Genomic DNA, 27,299 nt, shown 5'->3' on the forward strand with positions numbered 1-27,299 from the left:
CTCATGCAGATTTTATTGATATGTGTCAGGTGGCTTTTTCATAGCAACCGTAAAAATGACGATCCGTATTTTCTACAGCAAATTAAAGACTTCATTAAGGGGTAATGGTTAATTTGTTCTTTTTCTATTCTGTCTTCTTATTGTTCTGTTAGGTTTTCTGTGTCTTTATTATTTGCTGTCATTTTCAAAGCAGATGGCAGTAGTGGTGAGGGGGAACCTCCCCCTACATTTCTGCAAATGTTTTTAGTGTCCTTCGTCATATTGGTGACATGCTTCCCCATACGTTGAACTTGATCAGTATCTGACCTTAAATTCTCAGAGGTGGTAGGAGTAGATAATAAAAATTTTTAAGATGTGGATAAGACCAACAGGAATGATTAGAGGCCAGAGAATTAATTTACAAGTAAAGATTAAATGTGCTAAATATCTAGTGTACAGTTTAGCAGAATGAATTGAGTTGGGGAAAAAGTATCAAAAGGAGAGGCATATTACCATCTTAATATCTCTTAAGGATATAAACTGCAACGCCTGAAATGTGCTAGTTAGTCACAGACTGAATGTGGACAGTGCAGAGAGTTATTTTCAGAGCTCAGGGCATAAAAAGAACAAAAAATTACACTGCCTTTTAGGAAATGGAAGACATACAAAGTGTGTTTACTTTGGCATCAAAAGATGATATGTATAACAGCAAATAATTTTTTGTTTTGCATCAGACCTTTTACACTGGTAAACTTGGATATAGACGACTATTCTGCTATGCTGGATTATGAGGCAGGCAAAATCAGGCCCATATATCAAAACAGTTTAATAGTGGAACTCATAGGTAAGTAGCACTGCCAAATACCCTGACAGTGGAACATGATCATGATGAACTGATATATTGGATCCTTTGGAACTGAACATAACTGAGTTAAGGCCCAAATCTGGATTCAGTACTTCAGATTTTTTGTGCAGAGGCTTTATGTCAACTTCCAGGTTCAAAACCTTTCCTATACCTGCTATAAGACTATTTTAACACCATTCCTCTAAATGTCGCCCCCCCACCCCAGCTGTCAGTTTTCTATCTCAAATTTGATTACTATTTGAGCCTAATTAATAAGCTTCCTTCTTCACATTTTCTGAAGAATTGTGAAGCCATCAAGGCCACTCTTCTTCCTCATTTTGCCCTACAGCATCTTTCTAGTTCTGCAAAATACCATTTAAACATAAGGAGAAAAATATATACTATTAGGGTGGTCAAACAGTGGAACAGGTTGACCAGAGCGGTTGTGGAGTGTCAGTCCTGGGCAACGTGCTCTGATTGACCCTGCTTTGAGCAGGAAGGTAAGGTGAGATGATCTCCAGAGGTCCTTTCCATCTTCAAATATTTTGTGGTTGTTTGGAGTTTGGCTCCTGTAACTGAATAATGACAAGAAACTTATGTTGTGTTTTGCAATATTTATTTCTTTTTTCTCTGAAGAACGCTGTTTGCACAAAATCCATTGCAACCTTTGCTTAAAATGATTTATTTTTTTTTAAATTATTTTTTAATTCTAAGGGCTGGTTAAACTTTGGCATATGTACTTTAAACATGAATTGAACAGTCCTGTCTTTTAATACTTTGTCGAATTGTAACACAACCATCATTCTTATTTTGTCTGGCTAATTGACTGCCCAGTTTTATTACTGGATTCTCTATATTAATTGAGTTTGCACATTGGAATTGTTTTCTTATATCAAAGTAAAATTATAAAAGTAGTGCTTACTAATAGTTACATTTTAATTTTATTCTTAAAATACATAATGCATGTACCTTTAGCTGATAACAAAAGATTGAATTAATTTCTCCCACTCCTCTACCACTCCACCCATTTTCTTCTTTCTCTCTCCAGACTAGTGCAAGTGTGCAGAAATACTTTTTGCAATGAATGTCTAGTACTGATATTTATTTTGGTAGAAAGAGAAGAATTCTAATAAAAATGAATGACCAGTTTTCATTAAATTGATGAATTGTAGAGGCTTCCTTTGATCCAGCACATTGAAATAGTTCATTCCTGAAGAATAAATTTAGCTGTAAGAAATCCGGAAATGAATGCTGCACACCTCAATCACTCAAAGCAATTTAAATACCTCAAGTGGAAGTTCAAATGAAAATAGATAGGCTGTTCCCAAATGTTGACAAACAGGAAAATCAATGACAGGCTTGGGGTTTGCCTCCACTAAAATCCCCAATTTTATTTTGAGTTGCAATGTCTTTAGCAATCACTCTAATTATCTGATTGTGCAGATTATGAGGTGATTGTGGTTTAGTTTTGTTGTTGTTTATTCTTCCTTGAAGTACATGGTTGGTCTTAGCATCTTCATAGCATCAGATAAATCTGTGATGATGTCTGTCTTTGTATCTCTAGTAGATGTTCCTGTTTTGAAACTAGCTGTATCAAGGATGTACACAAATCATTAAGTCATATACTAGCTCAGATGGCTGGTGGGATAAATAACCCTTTGAAACAGGTGGCAAAAGGATAAATCTATCCAACATCCATCATCTTCAGTATGTCTCTTATTCCACATGCATACTTTGCCAGGAGTAAGGAAGAAACAACTAATATTGATCCCTTCATCTATCTAGGGACAGGAGTCTAAAATTTGTCATTTGCAATATTTTATGTCTCAGTGTTGCCAGCATAAGGACAACATCTGAATTAACTATTGCAACACAGTTGTCTTCTAGGTAAGAGTGATGGTTCCCATCCAAATAGGAGGGAAAAATGGAATTTATTAAACCCTATAAACTACTGTCTGGACAAAGAGATTTTTAATTTTTTTTTAATGAGTTTTTATTTTCCATGTGTTTTGTGAAATATTTTGGGTTTGAAAGTCTTACACACAGAGTTTCCCTAATATCTCATAAACCACATGAGCCTACATCTTGTAATCCTATTGGAGTCTTGTATCCATTTAAACTATTTTTCAGTATTGTAAGTGTTATAGGAAGCTACTTTAAGATATCAATTTGAAGACTGTCTCTTGTCTCATAGTCTTCTTTCGTGTTATCACTGGAAAACTGGAAACATTCTTCCCAAATGTCTGAAGTCTAGGGATGCTGATGACAAACAACTTGCATTTTTCTACATTCACCTTGCATGTGGATTTCCCACAAGAGCATTTTCTCCAATAACATGAGTAATTCCTGTTTATTTACAAAGTAGTTGTTTATAGACTGCAAAACTTCTACAGCAAAAAGATGTCTTTCCCCAATTTTTCTTTGCTTAGATTTAAAAACAATACTGTTAGTCCACTTAATTTGTCCATGATATTTGTTTGAATGAATATGCTGAACTAATATTTTATAATTATTGAATACTTTAACTGGGATCTTATGAATTGATAATGAATTCCAGGTGATAGTTTATACATATGACTTGTAAAAAGCCTTGAGTTTCTGCCCTGCTGCAGCTCTACTCTCAAGTATTAAACTGAATACTTATATTGGCTTCGATCCAACAAATCCTTTGGGCCCTTGCTTATCTTTAAGAACATGATCAGTTTTTTTGCATGTAACGATACTGCTTAAATGCTTTGGCAGATTGGGACCAGTATTACAGTAGAATAGAATGAAAATTGGTTTAGATGCCATTAATGTTAATCTCAAGGAATAAACGTTGACTTCACTTAAATTTTCCTCACAAACCATACATTTGTCTCACAAGACTTGAAAAAATTTTTCCTTCTGTCTATGTATTTTTGTTCTCTTTGAAATGTAGTTAGGGACAAGGTACTAGACACACATAGGAAAATATAAGGTAAAAAAATTAGCAGGATTCCTCCAGATAAAAAATATTATTTCTTTTAGTACTGTATAAAACTGGACTAAGTTTCATCTTAAATATTTACCAAAGCTTAGGAAGAAAAGAGTTGAATTTTACATTTATGGAGGTTAAGAATTAGTGAGATTATGGATCACTGCATAACTCAGATTTTCCTCCAAACTAATTCATGACTGGAAGACCCAGACTAATGTGCTGAAATAAACATTGATTATTTTTTTCACAAGCCCCAATAGTAAACCACTTCATAAGGGACTTATGTTGTGCCTCAGTGATTTTCTCTGCACACTTGTAATAGACAGACAGAATATGATTACACTGAGTGGGTAAATAATAGTTTATTTTCCACAGGTTTTCACTTGTGGTCTGAAATCAGATTGGTATCTTCTTCACCGTATTGGCTATTTGCAATTATTTTATGTTTAAATTACAGTAATAATTCTTCTGTAGTTCAGTAAGCAGCAACTTCTTGTGAGTTTTTGAATGTTAAAATATGAAAAGAGTTTGGTCATTTCTGATACAGGGGAGAGATGATCTTCTACCTTGTAAGTGTCTGACTTCAGCTTCTGCTCCGAATAAATGTGTAGGATGAATTGAAAATTTCCTAGTGCAAATACATACAATCTTTTTGAGAAAGATCTCTCCTAGTAAACCAATTTGCTAGCCTGTTTCCAGAGAGAAAATAGAAATGAGCCTAGAAGTAAAAAAAAAAACCCGAACACTAAAAAATTTTGGGGTGAACACTGATAATTCCTAAGGCACTAATATTTGCTTAACATTAGTAATGGTATTGTGTTGTATTATCTGTGAAGTGAATACACAGATATGTTTTATTCCACTTAAACACCTTCATCTGTTCTAAAGCACAGTATAAATCTACACAGTTTATTTGGCTCACTGTGCTAAAAAAATGTTCACAGTCTCCTATACAGTGGATAAAACTACTTCAAAGAACAAGATTCAAGTCCTCCCTTGTGTTTAGATCATGGACAGCTACCTTCATCTGTTCCTGTCTTATGCAGAAGAAATAAGAAGAGCGTTTCATAAAAAGCCTGCCCATCTTGAAGGAAGGGAGCCATCTGGCAAATACTGGCTTTGCTGAGCTTAGTTTCCGTGAATGCCATCCTACTGAGCAACAGGCTTGCATCTGAGAATGATAATGACCAGGATGAATGGCCTTTTCCCTGCTTTGAAACTGCTTTTTCTAAGACCAAGATCTTTCAGCACTGTTGGTGCTTTAAGTAATACCCATTGAGGAATACGCTAAAAGATTGCATTCAGTTCATACTGAATTAAGCAAATGGAAAAAATATACAATAAAAGATCAATAAACAATAATAAAACAGGTTGCTCAAAGCCCCATCCAACCTGCCCTTGAACACTTCCAGGGATGGGATATCCATGACTTCTCTGGACAGTCTTTTCCAGTGTCTCACCACCCTCAGAAATAAAAAATTTCATTTTGTATTTCTTCACAATAGAGTCTATAAATTTGTTTCTTCAAATAGAATGTGTTTACAGGAAATAGAATAATTGTTTTAAAGAATTTTGGGGAAATAGTTTTAGAGGTAGGGAGTTCCAACTGGATTTTTCAGTGTTGAAAGTAATTTATATTTTTTTTCAGGGCTGTACATCTTTGTCTTGTATCCCTTAACTAATAATTATTGCAAGATCTGTGGCTGTGTAGTGGTTTACAAAGGAAATGTCAAAATCTACAGTTCTTCATGTTGCCTTTAATAACTAAAATCAAGAATTAGGAACACAGTTTTCACAGAATAACAGAACGGTAGGTGTTGGAAGGTACCTCTAGGGATCATTTAGTCCAACCCCCCTGCAAAAGCAGGTTCACCTAGAGCAGGTTGCACAGGAACGCATCCGGGTGGGTTTTGAATATCTCTAGAGAAAGAGACTCTACAACCTCTCTGGGCAGCCTGTTCCAGGTCTCTGTCACCCTCAAAGTAAAGAAGTTTTTCTTCATGTTCAGATGGAATTTCCTGTGTTGCAGTTTGTGCCTGTTGCCCCCAGTCCTGTCACTGGGTACCAATGAAAAGAGTCTGCCCCCATCCTCTTGACACCGGCCCTTTAGATATTTAAAGCATTGATAAGACTCCCTCTCAGTCTTCTCTTCTCCAGGCTAAACAGACCCAGGTCTCTCAGCCTTTCCTCATAAGAGAGGTCCTTCATTCCCTTGATCATTTCTGTAGCCCTCCACTGGACTCTCCCCAGTAGTTCCTTGTCTTTCTTGAACTGGGGAGCCCAGAACTGAACACAATACTCCAGATGTGGCCGCACCAGGGCAGAGTAGAGGAGGAGGATGACCTCCCTTAACCTGCTGGCCATGCTCTTTTTAATGCACTGCAGGATACCATTGGCCTTCTTAGCCACAAGAGCAGATTGCTGACTCATGGTCAGCTTGTCCACCAGGACACCTAGGTTCCTCTCTGCCAAGCTGCTTTCCAGCAGCTCAACCCCTAACCTGTACTGGTGCATGGCATTAGTCCTCCCTAGTTGCAGGACCATGCACTTGCCATTGTTGAACTTCATTAGGTTCCTCTCCATCCAACTCTCTAGCCTGTCCAGGTCTTGTTGAATACCAGCACAGCCTTCTGATGTATCAGCCACTCCTCCCAGTTTTGTATCATCAGCAAACTTGCTGAGGGTACACTCGGTCCCCTCATCCAGGTCATTAGTGAATATGTTGAACATGACTGGACCCAGTACTGACCCCCGGGGAACACCACTAGTTATATGCCTCCAACTAGGTTCTGTGCCACTGATCACAACCCTCTGAGCTCTGCCACTCATCCAGTTCTCAATCCACCTCACTGTCCACTCAACTAACCCACGCTTCTTAAGCTTACCTATAAGGATGTTATGGGAGACAGTGTCAAGAGCCTTGCTGAAGTTGAGATAGACAATGTCCACTGCTCTCCCCTCGTCCACCCAGCCAGTCATGCCATCACAGAAAGCTGTCAGATTGGTAAAGCATGATTTCCCCGTAGTGAATCCATGTTGACCACTCCTGATAACCTATAAGCTTATTTTCTCCTAGAGAAATAGATAATTAGAAAAGTTTAGCAACTGGCATTTGTATTTCGGTAGACAACATTCGTCTCTCCAAGTCATTATGAAACCAAGGCCTTTGTACTAGAGAAGATGCTATGTTTTTTGTGCCGTCTTTCACATCAGGTGTAAATCTGAACCTCAGTGTGCTGTCCAACCCTGGTTATTATATTCTGCCATTTACATTTGCTTTGCGGTTTCAGTAGACTGATATTTTATTTTTTTCACCTTCTGTCCAGAAGTATTCTGGTGTGATCAGTGTCATTATTCTGGTGTCTCTGTGTTTTCCAAATGAATTTCAGTTTAAGGTAGCATATTCTTTCTTTCCATCCCTGAACTAGAACCTTAAAACATCATTGGTCTTCATAAAGGGAACGCTTTGTTGTAGGAACTCAGTATTACTTAGGGGAACTTGTTCTGCATGGGGAGGATGAACAGCTGCCTGTCTACCGCTAGTTTTGCACCACTATTTGTTGCAAAAATGCAACCACACCCATCAACAATTAACACACCCTAGGATTTTTGGTGGTGTTAATAATTATATTTCTGAAAAGGATTGTTATGAAAGGGCCACTCATTATTTTGTCATGTTGTGAGGCTTTGAACTGGATCTATCGTAGTTGAATACATGGGCTGCCCATCTTGCTTCTGATTTTGTGAGCTGAATATCTGTGATAGTTTCATTTCTATACTATTACTGTGCAAACAAAATGAATTGACAGAGAAAGCAATCAGCACATAATGCACCCACTGGAACTTCTAATATAAAATGTTGTCTGCTTCTCTAAACATTGCCAATTATCAAAGGTTCTCAAAAGGGGAGCAATACTCTTCTGCAAAATAAGCAGCCAGCATTACGGACCATACTCCACGTATCTATTACTGTGTGTGGAATAAGAATAGCATGTTGAAATACCTTATAAATTATTGAAGGCGTAAATTACATTCATCTGCACAGTATCAGAAACAATATATGCTGATGACCACATTGCATCAGAGCTTACAGCACTTGCACTAGAGATAGAAGAAACCATTTATGGCTTGGTCCCTTCACTTCAATCTCCTTCACCCTTGTTCTGTCCTCTTTTCTGGGCAGTTGCTAGTGCTTTTAGTGCCTTGTCTTGCTGATAAGTGTAGAATAAAATTAAGAAAAATGCTACTGATGGACAAACAATATAAAAACTGATGAATTACGAAGTTACATAAATTGATCTTGCTTAAAACATCTTAACATTAAGCAGTCTTTTTTAAGAATATCAACAAATTGATCTCTGTGGTCTCAACAACTTCACCCCATCAGGACATACATCTTCAACAACATGTTGCTAGTTTCAGATGGTACAGAAGAGCGTGATGGATCTAACTTGAGAGTGTACTTCTTACATATGTCTTTTCCATGTATGATAATTATTTGTATAGACCATATACACATACATATTTGATTAATTTTTTAATATACAGTACAATTTCGGAGTATGAGTTTTGAACTAAAAAAAAGCTACAATTTCTCACCTAATGGCCCTGACATTTATTTTTTTATACTGTAGATATGCAGTTAATCAAGATACACAGTATGTCCCTGATAAAAAAAAATTCTTCTTAGGATGTTAAGATTGAACATCCATTATCAATCTTCCTAAAGTGACACAAGCCCTGAGTTTTTTGTTGCTAAGGAAGGTTGCAATACACATGTCTAGTTTCTTATGTGGTCTTCGTTATTGTAGTGTCTTAGCATTCTCAAAACAGATGGGGAGATGAAGTACGGTGAAATTAAATTCAAAATCACACAGGAAGTCCATATCAGACCTAGAAATGTAAATGAGTCTCCCAGTTTGTTTATTATAAAATTGTCCTTTCACTGTAAAAAAGATGCACTATCTGAAGTAAGGAGCTTCTGCTGTTCAGAAATCACAACAAGCTGTTGATGCAAGAAAAAATTAAGTATGGTGACATATAATTATCGGGGTTCCCACTTGAGGTCATTATAGTTGTCTTGAAGATACCTCAATCTACCTCTTCAAATTTTATTGATAAGCACTCTATTAAGTAAGAAAAACTTTGTTAGCTAATATTTTTATTCACAAATACCCTGAAATGACCCTGAAATTTGCCATCCCCTAAGTCCTCTATATCTTAACATTGGTTCTGCTAGCCATACAGTGCATTTGAATCCACGATGTAGGTTGCATCTGCTACTTTGCTATTACTGGAAGGTTCTTGTTCTTTTCAGCATTGTTATATTTTTCCCCCTATGGTCAGGGTTAATGCAGATCCTGATTTGTAATAACAGATGAAAAATTACAGTTTTAATAACTCATCTGTATCCTCATTTTCGTCTCCATTTCTCCTTTATCTTTAGATTATACTGTTTGATAGAATGTGGATATGATTTTTTATGGATCCTTTTACCTACAGAGGCTCCCATAAACCTTTGCACACATACGGACTGGAGATATACTGGAGATGAAATGGGGATCCCTTTGGATCATAGAGAAATATGGAAACATATCCCAAGAATTGGATTTTATGGATCGAATCTAGTACAAGAAGGTAGTTATATTTTGCAGCCAAAATGCTAGTAGGACCAATACTTCTGAATTTAAGGTACCAAATCTGTAATCAGCATAAAACATTGCCCCCTCAGGCTGCAACTAATTGTAGCTATTTATCATTTGCTTAGCAGTTAAATGAACTATTTCTTTGTTGGAATACTACAGCTGGTTCTTAGCACTGAACAATATTTCAAAATAGTTTAAGTGAGGAAATAGAGAAGAACCTGCTGCAAATGTAGTTAGTTTCCTCAGACTACAACGTTCTGTACACTCTAGAGCTAGCAATATCTATATTTTCTCAAAAGGCATGTTATTTCAATAATTACATGTGGCTAGTGATGAACCTGAGATGAAAGAGTGGTGTGCATCAGAGGTCTTAAGTGCCAAGCTTAGATGCTGGCTAAGACTGTTTCCTTGAAAAAACAACTCCGATCTGGCTAGTATATTGCTGACACTGCATTCAGAAACACACCGTGTTTTTTGTGAAGTTTCTGTTCAAGTACAGCTAAGCCTCCTCTAGCATTGTTTTATAATCAGAGCCTGAGACTGTATCACAATGTGATGACAGTAGTCTGCAGTAAAGGTAGCTTATTGTTTTTACAGAATTACTTAGATTTTAAGTCATAGTGCAAGCTAAAGATACTACTACAGCATATTTAATTATCTTTTTTTTTTACTCTTCCTTTTTATGACATTGGTTTAATTTGGTTAATCTTCATGCCAGTTATATTTTCAGTGGCATGATTCTTTGTTTCCTAGACCTTTAGCCTGGTATATATGCTTGAACAGTAGTGTTTCCTGGATTAATTTTTGGCACCAAGGTTTTATCCTATCTCCAGTTCTGATGTTTAATCCAACATGGTACTGTATTTTTACAAAGCATGGAGACTTGTGTGTGTGTTAGTGGGCAGCACCAGGCACTTCAGAATTTGGAAGCTGTTTCTAGAATCTCCACCTTATGTTGTCTAAAATGGAAATTACTTTATTAAAAATAACTTGGTTCGCCTCAGTGCACCTGTTTCTATGCAACAGCAAAGGCACCTGTGTCCTATTAATACTTACATTATGCAGCACATTTGAAAATGTTATAACTCAGGTGGATTATCCTCCTGGGAGCCACATACATTGCTCTTTCCTCGGCTCTTTCTCTCTGTATATGTCAAGTTGTTAAATGATCTTCAGGTTACTTCAACATGTTTGCATCTTGAATCCTTAAAAAGACGTTACTCAGGCAAGTAAGAAGATTCCAGCTGGCTCGTAGCAGGTCTCCATGTTTATCTATATTCTGGTTGCCCAATATCTTTGTTGAATCAATCCATTCTTTTGCACTGCCATTTAAAAGAAAAGAGACACATAGCTGGTAGGTTGTCTACATTTGCTTGTCACTAGCTTTGTCTGTTTTTCAGCTAAAAATAATAATGGCTTTCTTGATGCTTCTTGTCTAGGTAAATTATTTTTAGTATAATATCAAAGATTGTGGAAATATTTTTAAGAGGATTAGATATTTTGTGACTACAGCAATGTTAATTTAATATTCACATTAGCATATGGCAATTAGATCTCAAGGTTCAGTTGACTCCTATGGAAAAGATGAAGAAGAAATTGTACTTCTTTTGCTTAGACTCTTATTCAGTTTACCCTAAAACCAATAGTGTAAGCAAGTGATTGTTGGGAGAACTGCGTAGGTAGGAGAACTAATGTAAAAGATCTGTTAAATCTCATGCAATAAAAATTCTGTTAATATAATATTCTTCCTAACAGTATTTTCAGGACCTTTTGAATTAATTAATGTCCTGTCATGTTTGTAAATGGTCCTTACATGCTTTAGTTCATTGGAAAGCTTGTGAGACACTCTGCTTGCACACTGGCTAAAGAAAATTGTATCAGTCTCTCGGGCTGCCAGTTTAGATGGCACTAAATACACTAACCACGACTGTTTTGCTTTAGAAGTCAAGCTTATGAAATATTTTATTTTTACTTTAGTTTCTTTTTAAACATGCATTTTCACCTACTTGCTCTTTGCTCTGTGTGAAATGGAAACTGATATTATAACTGTAATGCAGATTCCTTCATTTCTCAGGGTCATGTTTCAGTTGAGATCCAGATGTCAAGTGCTTACACGGAACAAATAATTCATTTTTGTTTTCTGATGCTTTCCTAGATGAGCCCCTTGTCAAATCGTGACAACTTGTGAAGATTGTAGATTTTGGCACAGAAGGTATAGCCCTGATCTCATGAAAGTGAAAATGTGTATGACAACTACAGCATATGATTTATTAGACGGTCTTGTTACTCTGTTAAGTTAACCATTACATCATACTTGCTTCTACCATGTTTCTGATGGTAGTTATTTTTCTGCTAGAAGTAGAGAAATCATACACATAACTCAAAAGTATGAAGTCAGTTTTGACTAAATATCTCTTTTGATATGAAAAATATTTAAGAAAGATTTATGACTTGTTTATAGAAAAAATCTCTTTAAAGAACTGCAGGAATATTCTTATAATTGTTCTTATACAAACATCTAGTGTTTTAGGAAATAGGATTTGTAAATGGACCAAGACAGTACTTATGGATAAAGGATTTTAAAATCTCAGTAATATGTTCTTATTTCTCCATAGTATCCAAAGCAGGAAACTTCTCTTACTGGTTATATCAAATTGCATGATAACTGCTCTCCCTGCCTGAATCAGTGACATTGATCTTAGTTGCAGAACTTAACAATTTGAATGTCAGTTACTAGTCTTTTGGAATTTGTCCTGAGCCCCATTTCTAGCAAGTGTTCGGTTATTTAAATTGAGTGGTACTTTTTATTGATATAAGGATAAAGAAGAAAGGTAGTAATAGTATTGTGGGCTTGTTTTGTTTGTGATTTTTTTCTTGTAGTCTTTTATTTGGCTACACTAGAACTAAAATCTGGAAGTTTTCGCTACTAGAGACCACTCTTCCAGATTGATATTTTGCTATTTAGTGTTCCTGTCATATCACTAGTCTGATTCTGTAGCACATTTCAGCATTCTAACTGGCATTTGGTTCTGCCATATGCCATTCTGTGTTGTGGCACATTAGAGTAATACCATGATTTATCAAGCTTATCAATACTTAATTTCTCCTTAATATAGTTTTATCTAATCCATCTATTAATTTGATTTATATTCTTAGCCACTAACTGTCAAAGCACAGACACATAGTTCACCCTAGAGCATGGTATTTTCAGGTAAGTTCCTTCTTATGCTGTAGTTTAGGAGAAGTTCAGTAGCAGTTTAGCAAAAAGGCAGTTGTGTTGCATTATGGCATTTTTCAGATGAAATTTCAAAAGGGTTGATTTGGCAAGTGTACCAAGCAGCTATGAGAATTTATGTAGAAGATTAAAAGAGTAGGGCTCAAATGTGTGAATTAAAAGAGAGTTTCTTGGGCATAGTTATTTGTTCACTATCAGTCTTGTGTTTATTCAGCTGATGATACTTTATTATGCCATTAAGGCTATTAGAAAAATGAGGAGGCATGACTGGTTAATGGTGCCTGTAGCCCCATTATTTTACAGAACGCAACAAAACAGTTTTCAAAAAATGCATTACTGGATACAGGTTAAGGGAGCTGATTGACAACGACAGATAGAATGATGTTCTGGAGAGATTCTGGTTTTACTCATATGAAGACCTTTTTTTTTTTTTTTCTTTCATGTTGAAAAAAATAAATAAATACAAGTTAAGGGGGCTAGTTAGGAACTGTGTATGTGAAAGAAGGTTTCTGGGCCGCAGTGATTTGCCCGTTCAATCACGCTGTACAAAACACTAAGCATAAGAGCTCAAATAAGGTGGAAAATTTCTAAGGCAAAAAGAAATGACTCCATAGAAATTAGGTTGATTTTGAACATACTTGTCTGGAGGTTGGTTGTTCACTTTGTTCTGCTGCTGCATTGCCCACAATAAGTCTTAACAACAACAAAAATGAAAACTTGCAAATGCCAAACCAAAGTTATTTGTCTGGAAACCGAATTATCTTGAAAATGAGATGTAAATGCATAGAAGGGAGGAATACATAAAAAGAGAAGAATTTTGACCTCTGTAATTATTATTGTCACCTCCAGTAAAGTCATGAATAATTTGTTTTGATCGTATGCTGTGGACTGTGGAGGGAGTTCAGTGTTTCCTTCGAACAGTAGAGTCAAGAAATTTTTCTTTCTGTATTGTCTCTGTTTTCCAGTTAATGTAACTCTTTAAAATGTACATATGTACATGTACCGTGAAGTGAACTATAAAGAAGGAAGTTTTACAAATACCATGTGAGTATATTTTTCCACTAATTGTTGCAGGAGCCTGAATTCTTAACATAATACATTTTATTCTTTGTCTTATCCATTGGTCACTGAAAACTTAATCTAAAGCCCAGTGTAGTCAGTTGAAAGGATCTGCTACTGCAGAGTTTAATTTAGTAATAGCTGTTAAAAAAAGCAAGCTGGAAAGCTGCAGGACGGCTGCTTTTTTCCCTTTTGTCTCACCTCCCAGGTTGCATATATAGTCACTTGAGTAATGGAAGCTAGTGAGATTTTTTTATGTATGTGGTATAAATCTAGTGACTAAAAGATTTCACCTATTGAGAGCTGTTCTCACTGTATATTTTGATCTGTATGGATTTTAGCAGATGTTAAATCTCTACTTTCCTTCAACAAAATCTGGAACTTCCTTTCACTTCATTGAAATCATCATGATAACTGGCATCCCTGTATCCTCTTTCTCCCCTTCAAGAAAAGTCCTATCAATAAGATCAATATTAGATAGTCTGAAATTCTATTGATATGATAAAATCATATTTTTTCCTAGAAAGGTTAATACTTGGGAATATTTTGTATGGAAGTGATGGTCCATAGACATTAGCAGACAACTAGAAGCAATAGTAGTTATTATTACCAATAACTTTTCATCCCTCAGTGTATCTATCATGTAATTATTCATTTGATCTTTGTGAATTTATTTATTCATGAATCTTTAATAGAAACTTGCTAATGGTTCTTATGTGACTTAGGAGCCTAAGTCTCATAATCATAAATTAATTACATAAGTAGAAACCAGAGCCCCATTGACAATCAATTAATTTTGGGTCTGTAAATACCACTGTCACTTTGGAAAACAGAACTTAGGCTTACAAATAATTTAAGTACTTGAATATTTTTATGCTATGTTTTTCCTGCAAAACAGGCATAAAATTTTCTGGTATCAGCCATTGAATCTGAGATAAAGATATGTGTGTAAATATTTTTTTTAAAAAAACTTTACATGAATGAAAATAGCAACCATTCAACTCAGTAAATTTTAGGTCCAACAGGAGTAAATAGGTGAGTAAATACCTGTGCTCTAGTTGAAAATACTTCGTCACAAGAACCCTCTGATTTGTAGAGACCTCCCAGCCCCAAAAGCCTTACACAGCCTCAGGTATTTAGCTTTAGTAAAATGAGCCTGACCAATGGGGGAATTCTGAATTCTGTTTAGAAGTAAGGGAAGGGAATGTACCAAAGAGGAATAAACTGCTGAAGAAGTTCTTAGAATTGACTGCACATAAATTCCTACTGGTTTCTTTTAATAATGATCTCATTAGTAGAATGTTTGCAGGAAGTTTGCATGCTGCTCTTGTGACTTCTGCTATTCTTGGATTTCTTAGTGGTAAAGTCTCAGATGTCACCAACATCAAACAGCAGGAATGAACATCTGCTCCCCTCATAAACTTCCATTAGATATCTTCCCTGATGTCTCTGAGTGCAAGCCTGAGTATGGCCTTGGAGATGTATTGTAATGAAGTATTTTCTAGGGCAGATGGCCAAATTAAAATTATTTACTTATATAGCACAGACACTATTAAATCTACATGAATTAGTCCAATAAAGTACATACTACAGAAGACAGGGAAGAGAACTATGGTTTAATTTATAGAAATATGACATTGAAATAGCTTATTTTAAAAAAAATGTGCTTAAGAGAAAATCTGAGTATAGTAAACTCTTTAATATTAGTGTACTAACATCAGTAGTCATATCTGCCACTTTTCACCTAAAAGGAAGACTAATGTACTATGCTGGTAACTCTATACATCACAGTATATAGTGAATGTACATACACACACATACAGAGTCTGTGTGAATTACAACATATGGGCTATATGTAATGATGGAGGAATTAAAAAATAGCAAGTGTATATGTTTGAATGTTTTGTTCTGGAGGGCTTTTGCTTTCTGAAGTGAATCTCCTTCCTTCGGTGACGAATATAACTTCAGAATTGTTATACAATTTTAAATCTTAGTCAGAGTATCAAGCTGACATAGAGCTTATTATGAAAAATAGAAATGAAAATATCTTATAAGTAAATAGTCTTGACTAATTCTTGAAACAAAAAAGATATGGGTAGAGACAAAATGAATAGCTATGTATTTCTTTAATTAGTTGCTTATTGCCTTCATCCGATAACAGGAATTACTATAAATTGAACCGAAAGAATATTCTCAGAGAAGTTTCTACACAAACAGTCTGAATAGTTGCTTTTTGGTGTTTTGTTGTTTTTTGGTGTTTGTTTTTTTTTCATGTAGAACATAAATATGAGATTTTGAACTTTTTCTACATCTCAGAATTCAAGAGATGGGCAGGGGAGTTGCCATTGATTTTTTAAGTTTAAAACAATTTCATGTAAAATGGGATAAACAGCAAAGCATCCAATGTAGTATTTATCATCCTTATTCTGCACTATGTAGCTTCTTCTTGTGTTATTTGGAAAGGTTAGAGAGTTGCGGTATATTTAACAAAAAGATTATTGCCGATATTTGGCTTAGAATATCTTCTTTCTAAGCCTCTTGCCTAGTAAGGAGAAAGGTGGGGGCAGGGCAGCTCCCAATGAAAGGCTGCTGAAGGATCCTATTGGATCTGCACCGAGTATGACAGCATCTCAAATGGATACATTCAGATAGCTCAGCAATTTGAACCTATTTGAAATTAATTGAGTTGTGACCTGCAAATGTAACAGATTTCAGTCTTTATCCAACTTGATCTGAACAAAAGTGTGCTTGCAACAAGCCAGAGCATAGCATACAGATATTCCAGTACTAAGTCCATGCTTCTCTAGCTGTTTAATTAAATACTGTCTTTTGCAGAGAGTATAAAGTCAGCTCTTCTGAGAAATGGTTTTCTGGTTTTCTGGTTTACAAAGTGCTTCCCCTGACTCCACGTGAAAATCTACATACAGTTGTTTAATGTTCATAGTCACCGGTCACTCTGTTTAGAGAGAAAAGTCTCTAGTTCTTAAAGCAAAAAATCCTCCCACTCCGAAGTGTTTTACTGTATCATTTCAGAAATCTGTCTGTAGTCTATGTATTTTAATGTCAATAGAATATGCTTTTGGTTTTTATCTCTAAACTTTTTGGCAAACATGAAAGTGATCAATTGACCATCTGATAGACTCAGTCAAGTTGCCTGTCAGACTTCTCAAATTGCTGACTCCATCTGGTATGAAGGCAGGAAAACTGACTGAAAACAAATTCTAATTTGATTTTTGACTCCTTAACCTTTTCGCTGAATTCCACCCATGAATTCAAACAGGCCTGAAGAAAGGCCAGGTAATTACTTTGTGATAAGAAGAGCAGCACTGAAGGATTTGCCTGAGGCTCAGAACACCAATGATCGTCTAAAATTCAACAAAGTCCATGGCCCCAGAAGGGCTGCTGAAGTTCGATCTGCTGTGGGCTAATATGCTTAGAGGAAAGGTCAGGCAGTTGTGGAAGCCTGAACAGTAGACTGCCTCTCGACTCTGTGGCTGGTGGTGGTCAGAATCTGAGTGGGTAGCAGAAAGGGATTTGTATAAATGAGTTAACTGATTGCTCTTTTCTTTAGGCCGGTATTCCCCAAATGTGTAAGCAGATGTCTGTGCTGCCATTACAAACAACTGGAGCCCTAATGTGAGCCTCCTGCAAAATTGCAGTGGGACAGGAAGACCTGGAGGTCTTAGGCCCAGGGTCTAAATGTTTGCAACCACTCTTATTTTAAACAAAGTTGTGCACTGATATAAAAGTGAGTGTTCAGAGCAGAAAGCAATTCTTTCTTTCTTCTCCTCTTGATGCCAGCATATTTCCAGGAAAAAAAGAATTCTTGGTAGCATCCTATTACATGTCAGCCACGCACCCTGATAGGAGTGGCTAATTGTTTCTATTGGCAACCACTGAAAAATCAGAGAAGCTTTTTAGCTTTGATTTATGACAGAAACCAAAATAACACCCGGGAAGAACATAGTAGTGGTTTCACTTTCAGTAATTCTCATCTCTGCTTTGTTTCATCTGAGTGCAGTTAGGAACATAGCCAGGTGCCTTCAGCATAGCCACAGCCTTCAGTAGTCGCTTCCACAAGAAATGATTACACACTAAATAATGGACTGCTGGGATTCCTCTTGAACTTGTAAATACAGTAGCTTTCATTTAGTTGAACATCCTACTTCTAAGATTGTGTAACTAAAGAACAAGGATAGACTAATTAGAAATACTGCCAAAAGTCAGTTATCTTTTACGACTTGCCTCTACTTAATAACCTTACTGTGTTACCAGTGTGGGGGTTTTTTCCAAGAGATATAATGGAATTGACTTAAAACTACTGCAAGAGGTAAACACTTTTCACCAGAGGACAAGTATGTCTTCTAAGTAAAATTAATCTATTGACTAGGATGCTCTCATAGTTCGAAATTGCATTTATCTTCTTAATCCTCTTAACCATACTTTTAAAAATGAATTCTGCAGTTACACATTACAGAATAATAGTTGGAAGATATTTGTCTGATTGTCAGGGAAATTCTGTAAGATTTTTCAAGATGCTGTTTGAATATGGTAGTTGGTCAGAATTTTCTATTAGAATCTTATTAAATTCCACTCCGACCATAAATGCATTTTTCTTGAAAGAAAGATAAACAAAAAAGGAGGTTGATGTACAACTGTTTTTCCTTTCAATAATCTCCATGTTTTCAGGAAATTCTTCATCTTCTGCTATTGTTCTTCCCTGTGTCCTCTTTCTTTATATGAATCATAGGAGATATTTTAAAACCTTTTGGACTGGCAAACTGGAAACTGAAGAAAGCTTCCTTCTCTTCTGAAATAACTGAGTCAGAAGGAATCACTTTCAGTGGGTGAGTTGCAACCCAACCTGTCACTGGCTTCTTTTCTGAATCAGCTAAATAGCAGATACCTCTCAAAAATGTTTAGAAATCATGAAGTTGAGATCACCACCTGTTTTCATGTAAGCTACTAAACCGTCACCAGCGGATAGTATTTTGTCTTCCATAATTTCCTGACTGATGGTTATGAATGTAAGTGGGAAAGCACCTTCAAATGGATTAACTAAATTAATGTTTCTATTTTTCACATCTACTGTCTAGTCCCATTTTAGCTTTACTTCTTGATTAGGTTTTGAGGGTTGAAGTGTTTATAGTAGCTTTTGTTATTTCTTTGTCTTTAAGTAAAGACTGAATTATAGCTTCTGTCACCAATTAAAATAATAATTTCGGGATGAAAGATATGAAAACAATTTAGTTCCTATGAAGTTCTCTGAGTGCAAATGAAGGCAGAATTTGGATAAATCTTGTACAGCTTCCAGTCACTGTTTTCACATAAGAATAATATGGGACAATGACAACAATATTTAGCAAAATAAAATTTGGACTTCCTTGCAATCTTACAATTTGTGTTTGAAAAATATACTAATTATTTTCTCAGGGTAAAGATTTTAGCTTCAACTAAATTTTAAACCTTTGTTCTTATTGCTTTGCTCTGACTCAGAAAGCTATTGTAATTAACTTGTATGGGGAATCTGTAGATAACCTAAAATGGTATTTTCTTCTGAGTAAATGAGGCATAGCAGATATGTGGGCAAGGAGAATGTCCCTGTTATGCTCCAGTGGTTGGAGGTCTTTATCACAAAAAATATAGGTTGGTGTGACCATGGATCTGCTTATATGTCGGTAGATGAAGTGATAAGGTGGGTTTTTGAAATAGAAATGGTGTATCCGATAGGTTTTATTTGTATATTCATGGGTGATCTCACTGGCCAGAGTGGAACATATGGCTGCACTGTTTTCTTTTGAGCCACTATAGTATATATAGGGAAAAAAACAAAGCTTAGAAGGAAAAATGTGTCTTGTGTAAAGTGTGAAAGTGGTCAGAGGTGCTGTGTCAAAATAACAGACTTGTAATCAAAAGGAGCCGTGGCCATTGTTTCAGTTCTGTTGTCACCTCTAGGTCACTGTATGGAGGACATTAGTAACTTTTTTCTGATAGTGACTGTGTGCAGGTACTTGTGGACTCTGGCGTTCATGCATACACAGCAGAGGTTTTAAAAAAGAGCTCTGGTGCCTTGAAATGACTTCTCGGAATGAGTGTCTGTGGCAGTGCTAAATGTTTCCTAGCAGAGAAGTGCCATAGGCACTTTTAATTGAATTTAGGAACTGATAGAAAGAGGCAAACTGTATGCTGAAATCCTGCTGTCTATCTGCAGCACAAGTCTAGCAGACAGGAACAGCAAAATCTTCTGACATTCAGTAAACCTCGTAAGAGGTCTCCGGAGGGACTGCTTCTAGGAGGTGAACAGTAACCTTTTCTCTGTGGGTGTCACAGTCTTTGTCTCGCTGCAAAAAACGCTAGCCAGTGCTCTAAACTTGATGTTGCCTATGACACTGGCATCTTTCCCTTGAGAGGTAAGATAAACACGCTAATCTATTTCATATAGGTGATAAAGAATGCTGTCTTCTTGTTGGGGTAGATGGAGAGTTTCCTCTCGCTGGCTTACTAGTAAAGGGTTTTCTATACTGTTACCACTGCAGCAATGCATATAATGTATCCCCATTCTCTCATAACATAATTGTTGGCCTGCCACTCCATATTGTAAATTGCTTGGGAGAAAAGCACTAGTGTTGTTGCAATTATAAGGGAAAGAATGGGTGCTATCCTGCAGGCGACTTGTAAGAAAATACTAGAATAATGTATAGGTCTTTTCCTGCAGGTAGTTTTCAGTTGTCTGAAATTTTGCTAAAGGGATTGGGAATGTTGTCCCAGGAGTACTTTTTGTGGATTTGTTTTTAATTAAATTCTGCTCAGCTGAACAAAATAGTACACAGTATTTATCAGATACTACAGGTGAGATTTTTCAAAAGCAGACTTTGGAAATTTTGAAAATATAACTGGAATTTTGCTGAAACTTTCTGCTCCTGAAAAAGAGGAAGGCTATATTTTTATAAGCTGCACTATTGAGTACAAAATCAGGTATTTTGATGAAGGATATCAGGACATTGTTCATGTCACTTATCCATAGCAAAGATGCATCCCAAAAGCTACTTTGCAATGAAAACCAAAATATTTTTATGTTATCTGCAAAATTAATGTAATAGTGTCTGAGAAGTACTTTACCTGTTCATTCCTGCAGCCACTGACCCTGGAAATCTGGGGGAATCCTTCTCGCTGAAACATTATATCAGGCAGAACCCAGTAGAATTCATAAAAATGGAATGTTTTCCATTAGATGTTATAATTGTGAAAAATTTATTAATACCAGTAACAATTTGGGCCACCTTTTTGGCCCTCTTTGAATCAAATCAGTCTATGAGAACAGAAGAATCAACTTCCTATACTTAAAATTGGAAAGCTTTGTTATTGGCACATCTGGAGAGTTCTCAAGATTATCAGAAAAAGAACAAATAAGAAATCTTCCTAAGTGCACTGCAGAAGTCTATTTTCCAGACTAGACTGGTATAATTTTGAATAATTGGAAGTAGAATAGCTGGTTATCAGAATAACCCATGTAGTCTGAATGTCCATGTACCAGCTGGTATTTACGTGTGCTTTAAGCCACACACTACTCAACTAAAATTTTTTACCTATACATTCTGCTGTTTTGATTGTAATGATTGGGAACATTTGCAGTCTCTCATGTTCACTTCAAAGTTGGTAACTTTATCAACTCTACATATGCCAGATACTGCTCTGCAGCATCTGGCTGTTGAGCTGTTTAATCTCCCTGGGAGAATCTCGGTTTAAATCCATGAGTAACAGTCATATAAAAATATGTCCAAGACAGATCCCTTTCAACTTATGTAGCTTTTGATATTGGTATGCGTAATCAGTCTAGTTCTCAGAACTTTGTAAGTACATTTTTTAAATTTTTTTTCCCCCTGAAACTTATCTGGAAATAAGCTTGTGGTTTAAATATGTAAAATATTTAGTTGGATTTTTGACCTCAGTGAGAGTTTGAAAATATTACTTATTTATGTGGTTTCATCTTGAGATCTTCAAGAGACAGAATTTATGGCATCAGTTCTTTCATGTTTTAGAGTCTTGCTGCTTTGACATTCATGGTTGTGGAGATCAAAACTATACCTGTGTCTTGAGTAGATAGTTTAAAACGACTATAAAAAGCTTGTACATATATATGTATAGGCTAAATCCATTGGATAAATTGGTAGTACTTTAATTTCGTGAGAGATTACATGAACATAGGAAAAAATTAGTCAATATCTAGTATTATTGTTACCTTTCTAATGGTAGTTTTAAAAAAATCATTAAAGCTGAAACATTTACCTTGTTTCTAGATTCTAAAATTTCACTTTGCCCTTTTAGAACAATCTTTATTGTTTTCCTGACAGTGCTGCAAAAGGGCTTCTACCTGATTGAAAATAGTATAACTATTTGTTTGGGTATGCCAGGAAAATTAATCTGTTCTACACTTAAAATAGCTATAGAACTTAATTGGGGGAAAAGTGAATACTTTTTATACAAAACAGGTGTTTTTATTTAAAAACATTTGAATTTTAATTAGCTCATTTAATTTCGTGTTTTTAATTTCAGATTTATTTTAAGTCAGTAAATTATTTTTTTTTTAATATGTTGATCTACATTTCTAAAACTACATCACTCTTAAGTTCTTACCTCTTAGTTTTTCTCTGCCTTGTTTTCCCTTTCCCCAAAGTAAAGGAAAGTTTTTCCTAAAACTTTTATTTTGCAAAATTAATTTTAATTTTTGCAAAACAAAAACCAGTGTTTTTTTTTTAAAAAAAACCTTGAAACTCTATTTTTCCCTTATAGAAGAAACCTCTTCCCTGCAAAAATGAACACATATCCATTGAATAAGCAAATAATTTAGACATTAGTAGTTATATGATACAAACAACAAAAGAGAAGTTGGGAAACATAATTAATACAGCCCATTCTGTTGCTTACATGCTGAAGATTTGTATCCTACAGTAATTCTCTCCTCACCTATTACACATAAGGTGCACGGATAGTTCTGACATATGTCTCTTGAAGACATAATAAACAAAAGTCAAATTCTAATGAATGTAAATATTCACCATTACAGATCTGATTTCTTTTATAAAGGAGGTTGGAGTAGGGAAAATAAAAAAACAGCAAGCCAAGAAAGGTGGGGTAGCCTTTAACTAGTACAAGGTTTTGGTGGAATATAACTATGCAAAATGGCAACGTGACCATAAAATGAACCTTCACACCCTTTCTTGTAAAAGGCAGTGCAGTTTCAGAAACTGCCATTTAGTAGTAAGCGCTCCTAATACACAGATCCAACAAGCGCTGAAAAGGCAACTTGCAATAATGTCTTCTCATTGCAACACACTACATAATATTCATGACTAAAAATTTGGTTATCACATCGTTCCATTTTGGGGAAGGGGGCTGTGGACAACAACACACAGAAAAAGACAGTTTCTGTGTACCAAAAAATTTCGAAGAGAAACTTCACCTGAGAACTGGTCAGAGCACATATTATATATGTTTGTCATCATCGCTATATATGTTTTTCTTCATCGCATCATAGCTGCTTCCCATGTCCATTCAACATTACATTGGTATTTTTTTCAAAAGAGCAAAGAGTTATAGAATTGTCTAGGTTGGAAGGGACCTTTAAGATCATCAAGTCCCACCATCAACCTAACACTGAAGAAAATCATCACTAAACCATGTCGCTAAGCACTATGTCTACCTGTCTTTTAAATACCTCTAGGGATGGTGATTCGACCACTTCCCTGGGCAGCCTGTTCCAATGCTTGTTCTCACTGTGATGCAACATTTTTCACTATTTTGTATATACTAACAGAGAGAGATTTACTTTTTGTTACAGTCACCACCATTTGATGTGAAAGATATGACCTCAAAATGATTGTTAAATCAGCTATTTTTGATCATATTAGAAATCATATTATTTACTGGGTATGCTGTAAACATTTTTAATTCATTGAATATCGGCTAAAGAAATTTTTCTTTTTTCTCATTTTATGTATATCAATGATCTTTTCATGTTTTTTTTTCTATTCTTATATTTATTATCAGTCATAATAGATGTTACAGATTCATATTGTGGTTTTTAGTACAAGATTTACAATGCGCATGCTAATGCTGTCTAGACTATTTCTATTTAAATTGTGAGATTGTGACCTACTTTCATCTCTGTCTGAGCATTTGCAGATTCTTCTATTCATGTCATATTAATTCGGCCAAGTTTAATGATGGTCCTGCCTCATTAGCTGGACTTGCAGGACACATATGGGAGACCTCAACCAGGCCAAAACTCATTTCTCAGTCATGCCAAGAACGTATCACCTTACTTATCCAAGCCTTTGTGACCCATTGATCTCAAGTAAATATTATTCTTAATGGTTGCAGAGATATATTTCACAGAGTTTAACAAAACTACATAATGATGGTCTGTCCATCTGTATTTTTAAAGATGAGTGACTAATATCCATTCTTATGCATGCAGATGCAAAAACAAGAATTGAATTTTAATGCTGACTTATTTTTTCTTTGAGTATTGAACAGAAGAAGATCTTTCACTTTTGTGTCTTGATGCTACATTTGATTGCAGCTTTTGCAAGAGTTTGATGCCTTTTGTTCCTTTGTAAATGTAGAAATGTCTTCAGTCTTGTTCGCTGCTATTTGCAGTTTTTCTTACCATCTCTAAGGTAGTTAGTAAAATAGAAAGCACGTCAATATATTTCACTAAAGAAAACTGGAGTGTTTCAGATAGCTGTCCATGAAGGCATTTGTCAATTCAGTATTTGGATCCTCTGCAATATCTCAGCAATTTAATAGTGAAATTCCGTCAAACTCTTCTTAAAATAATGCAGTATTATCAGCTTCAATTCTCCTGTTGTTTTCATAAGCTATACTGCTTTAAATATTAATGTCTGCATGGTATGAAACATAATATTTTTCAATTATGACTGGAGAAGAAGATAGAAATGATGCCTCGAGTTACACAGTTGATAGTTTAAGTTAACAATAATAAAGTTTTATGGGTAACTCCTTATTTGATCTTTCTGTCCCCAAACTTATCTGTTTTTATATATATACTTAGGGGTGGTTTTCAAGGTTGAAGAGTGAAAGTATTGCATCTTAAGATGGTAAATCTGACTTTCTGCCTTAGTTGTCAAAATTTTGTGTGCTTTGTGGAGATTATGGTTCCATAGCAAGATTTAGTTTCAGTTATTGTTGCTGCGCTACACTTCGCAATACTTCTGACAAGGAGCAATATTCGTGCAAGATCTGGAAAATGTCCTGAAAGTTAGGTGGTTAGGCATTTAACTAGTCTTGCTAACGTGCTTGCATGGATTGGAAAAAAAATTGAGAATAACACTTTTTGTGACTTTAGTTATACAGAAAGCTGAAAATACAAAACTGATATGGAGCTTCAGAAAGCTGATTGTGAAATACATAAATACTCCTTGCCTAATCAGATGTTCTAGGTGTCATCACTAATTAATAGAATGTAAGTACTTTACGGGGACATCATTTGGATATAGGAGTTGTTCAAGATGTAGCCTATTGCTAACTTATCGATAGGAAGTCTTCTTTATCTCAGCAGATGTAGTCCTCCGTACAAAAGATTCATACAAGAACTGTAGACTATTTAAATCCTCAGGTGGAACTCAAGGGGTTTGCAAATGGTTGCTAGGCATTCTGTTGGGTTTCTACACCACTGTGTATTGTACTGAAGGGATAAATTAGGAACACTGATAGTAGGAGTCCATATTGAGATTGAATTTATTGTATAGTTACTGATATACATACTGTATTCAGCACACAGTTTTCTTCAGTACACAGCACACGTTGCTTTGCTGTTCAAATTAAAGAAAAAACACAGAATCCTAAAATTAGAAAATAAACACATTCTCATACAAATGCTTTTAGTACTTCAGAATCTCAGTGCTTTTCACTGAGGTTATTAATTCTTCTTCTTAGGTTATTTTTTTTTTTTAAGGAAGTATATCTAATGTGAATATTTTCCATAGAAATCTTCTTGAATATGAAATAGAGCTGCTAGGAACATAAGTTAGTATCTCATTGTGTGAGGGTTGTATTTGGACTAGATATTCCAAAAGTGAACGTACATTTGCAATTAGATATGACTCACAGAGCATTAAAACTCTGCAGTGAATTAGTTTAATTGTATATAAAACACAAGAAAATGTAGAACTTCAAATAACTTTTCTAATAGCAGAAGAAAAGCTTTCCTCCTCCATAGTTAAAAGGCCTCTGTCATGTTAACATTACCATATTAACTGAACAAACAGAAATCTTTAAAGCATTTATTTACAAAACTGCACTTGAAGTTGAAAGTCTCCCATCAACAAGAGATGGGACTGAAACATAAGAAGGCTAAATGATTCATTCAAGTAGTTCAAGAAATCTGGGATTTAGTAGGAAATGGAAGGATTTCCAAATGCGAGCCTAGGATGGTAAGCTGTGTTTTTTGAATAGCACAGCTCTCAATACACTGACTGACCTTTGATTTGTGAGTTGGGTTTTACAAAGTTTTAACTTCTAGTTTGAAAATATTATTCAAAAAAAGTCATTGGGATGAACTTGATGATTTATCAATGAATTTATTGCTTGGAATTACAGATACTGTAATTATTGCATTTAATGATTTAAATACTAACACATTTGGAAAATTGCGTAGAACATAAGATATTCAGAATTCTTTTCCTCTGTGCTTTTTTGGGAAAACAGTCCGTCCTTCCTTTTTTTGTCAAGCACTCAGCAAGTGCCAGTATCAGACGCTTTTCCTAACTGCCCAGAACAGTATTGAATGGTTAAGTTTACAAGGTTATATTTGTTTTCATTAATTCATTTCTAAAATAAAACTACAAAATGGAAAACGGTTTAGACTTCAGTCCTGTACAGGTAGATATGCAGCTTCCTCAACTGGTACCATCATAATGTAAATGTGATGCCAACTGAATGTGATATATCATTCTTCTATTTAGATAGTATGACCTAAACGATATGCTCACGTTTTCTAGTTATTTTGTGATCAATTATGATGTAATGGGTTGGCTATCAGTAGGTTAAAGCCATTTGTATTTTCCACTTTCTCTCCACAGACTTTTTAGGTATTAAAATTCAGTTTTAGACAATACATGCTCTTCATTCTATTTAGGATTAAAAAATTCATGTATTGTAAGTACTGAAAAAGCTTGCACTGTAGGATGATTCTCAGCACTAATGCTTTTATTAAACCCAGCAATATACTTAAAGAGATTTTCAACCAGGTTTTATTTTTTCTCCTTATAAAACCCACACAGGCATTTTCAAGGGAATGACAAAGACATCATTGCAAGTAATGGTTATTTGTACATTGTCATGCATCAACGTTGTCACTTTTCAAATGTAGCATAAAGAGTTGAAAATCATCAGTCTGAGTCATATACAGTGACATTTTTTCTCACATCTTCACTTTTTGCTATAATATATATTATGTTTATTTCTCCCTTTCCTAAATTGATGATCCAAATTACAAGTATTACAGGGATCTGGCTATCTGGTATGCGTTGGTCAGAACATTAATACAAGCAAGGA

The 27,299-nt window shown here is 35.4% G+C and overlaps 1 protein-coding gene across 9 annotated transcripts in view; it reads left to right on the forward strand.

Moving 5' to 3' along the window:
• The window catches only part of LRRC4C (leucine rich repeat containing 4C), a 563,896-nt gene that overhangs the window by 417,486 nt on the left and 119,111 nt on the right, over positions 1-27,299 (forward strand). Inside the window, exon 1 of one of the 9 annotated variants that reach the window (XM_063332671.1) lies at positions 18,551-18,568. The exons of the other annotated variants lie outside the window; for them this stretch is intronic. The gene's annotated coding sequence lies outside the window, so the exon portion shown is untranslated. Of the gene's footprint in view, positions 1-18,550; positions 18,569-27,299 lie in introns of those variants that run through there. 9 annotated transcript variants of the gene reach the window in all.

This window comes from Chroicocephalus ridibundus, chromosome 4 (genome assembly GCF_963924245.1).
Source record: "Chroicocephalus ridibundus chromosome 4, bChrRid1.1, whole genome shotgun sequence".
In the NCBI taxonomy this organism is placed as follows: Eukaryota; Metazoa; Chordata; class Aves; order Charadriiformes; family Laridae; genus Chroicocephalus; species Chroicocephalus ridibundus.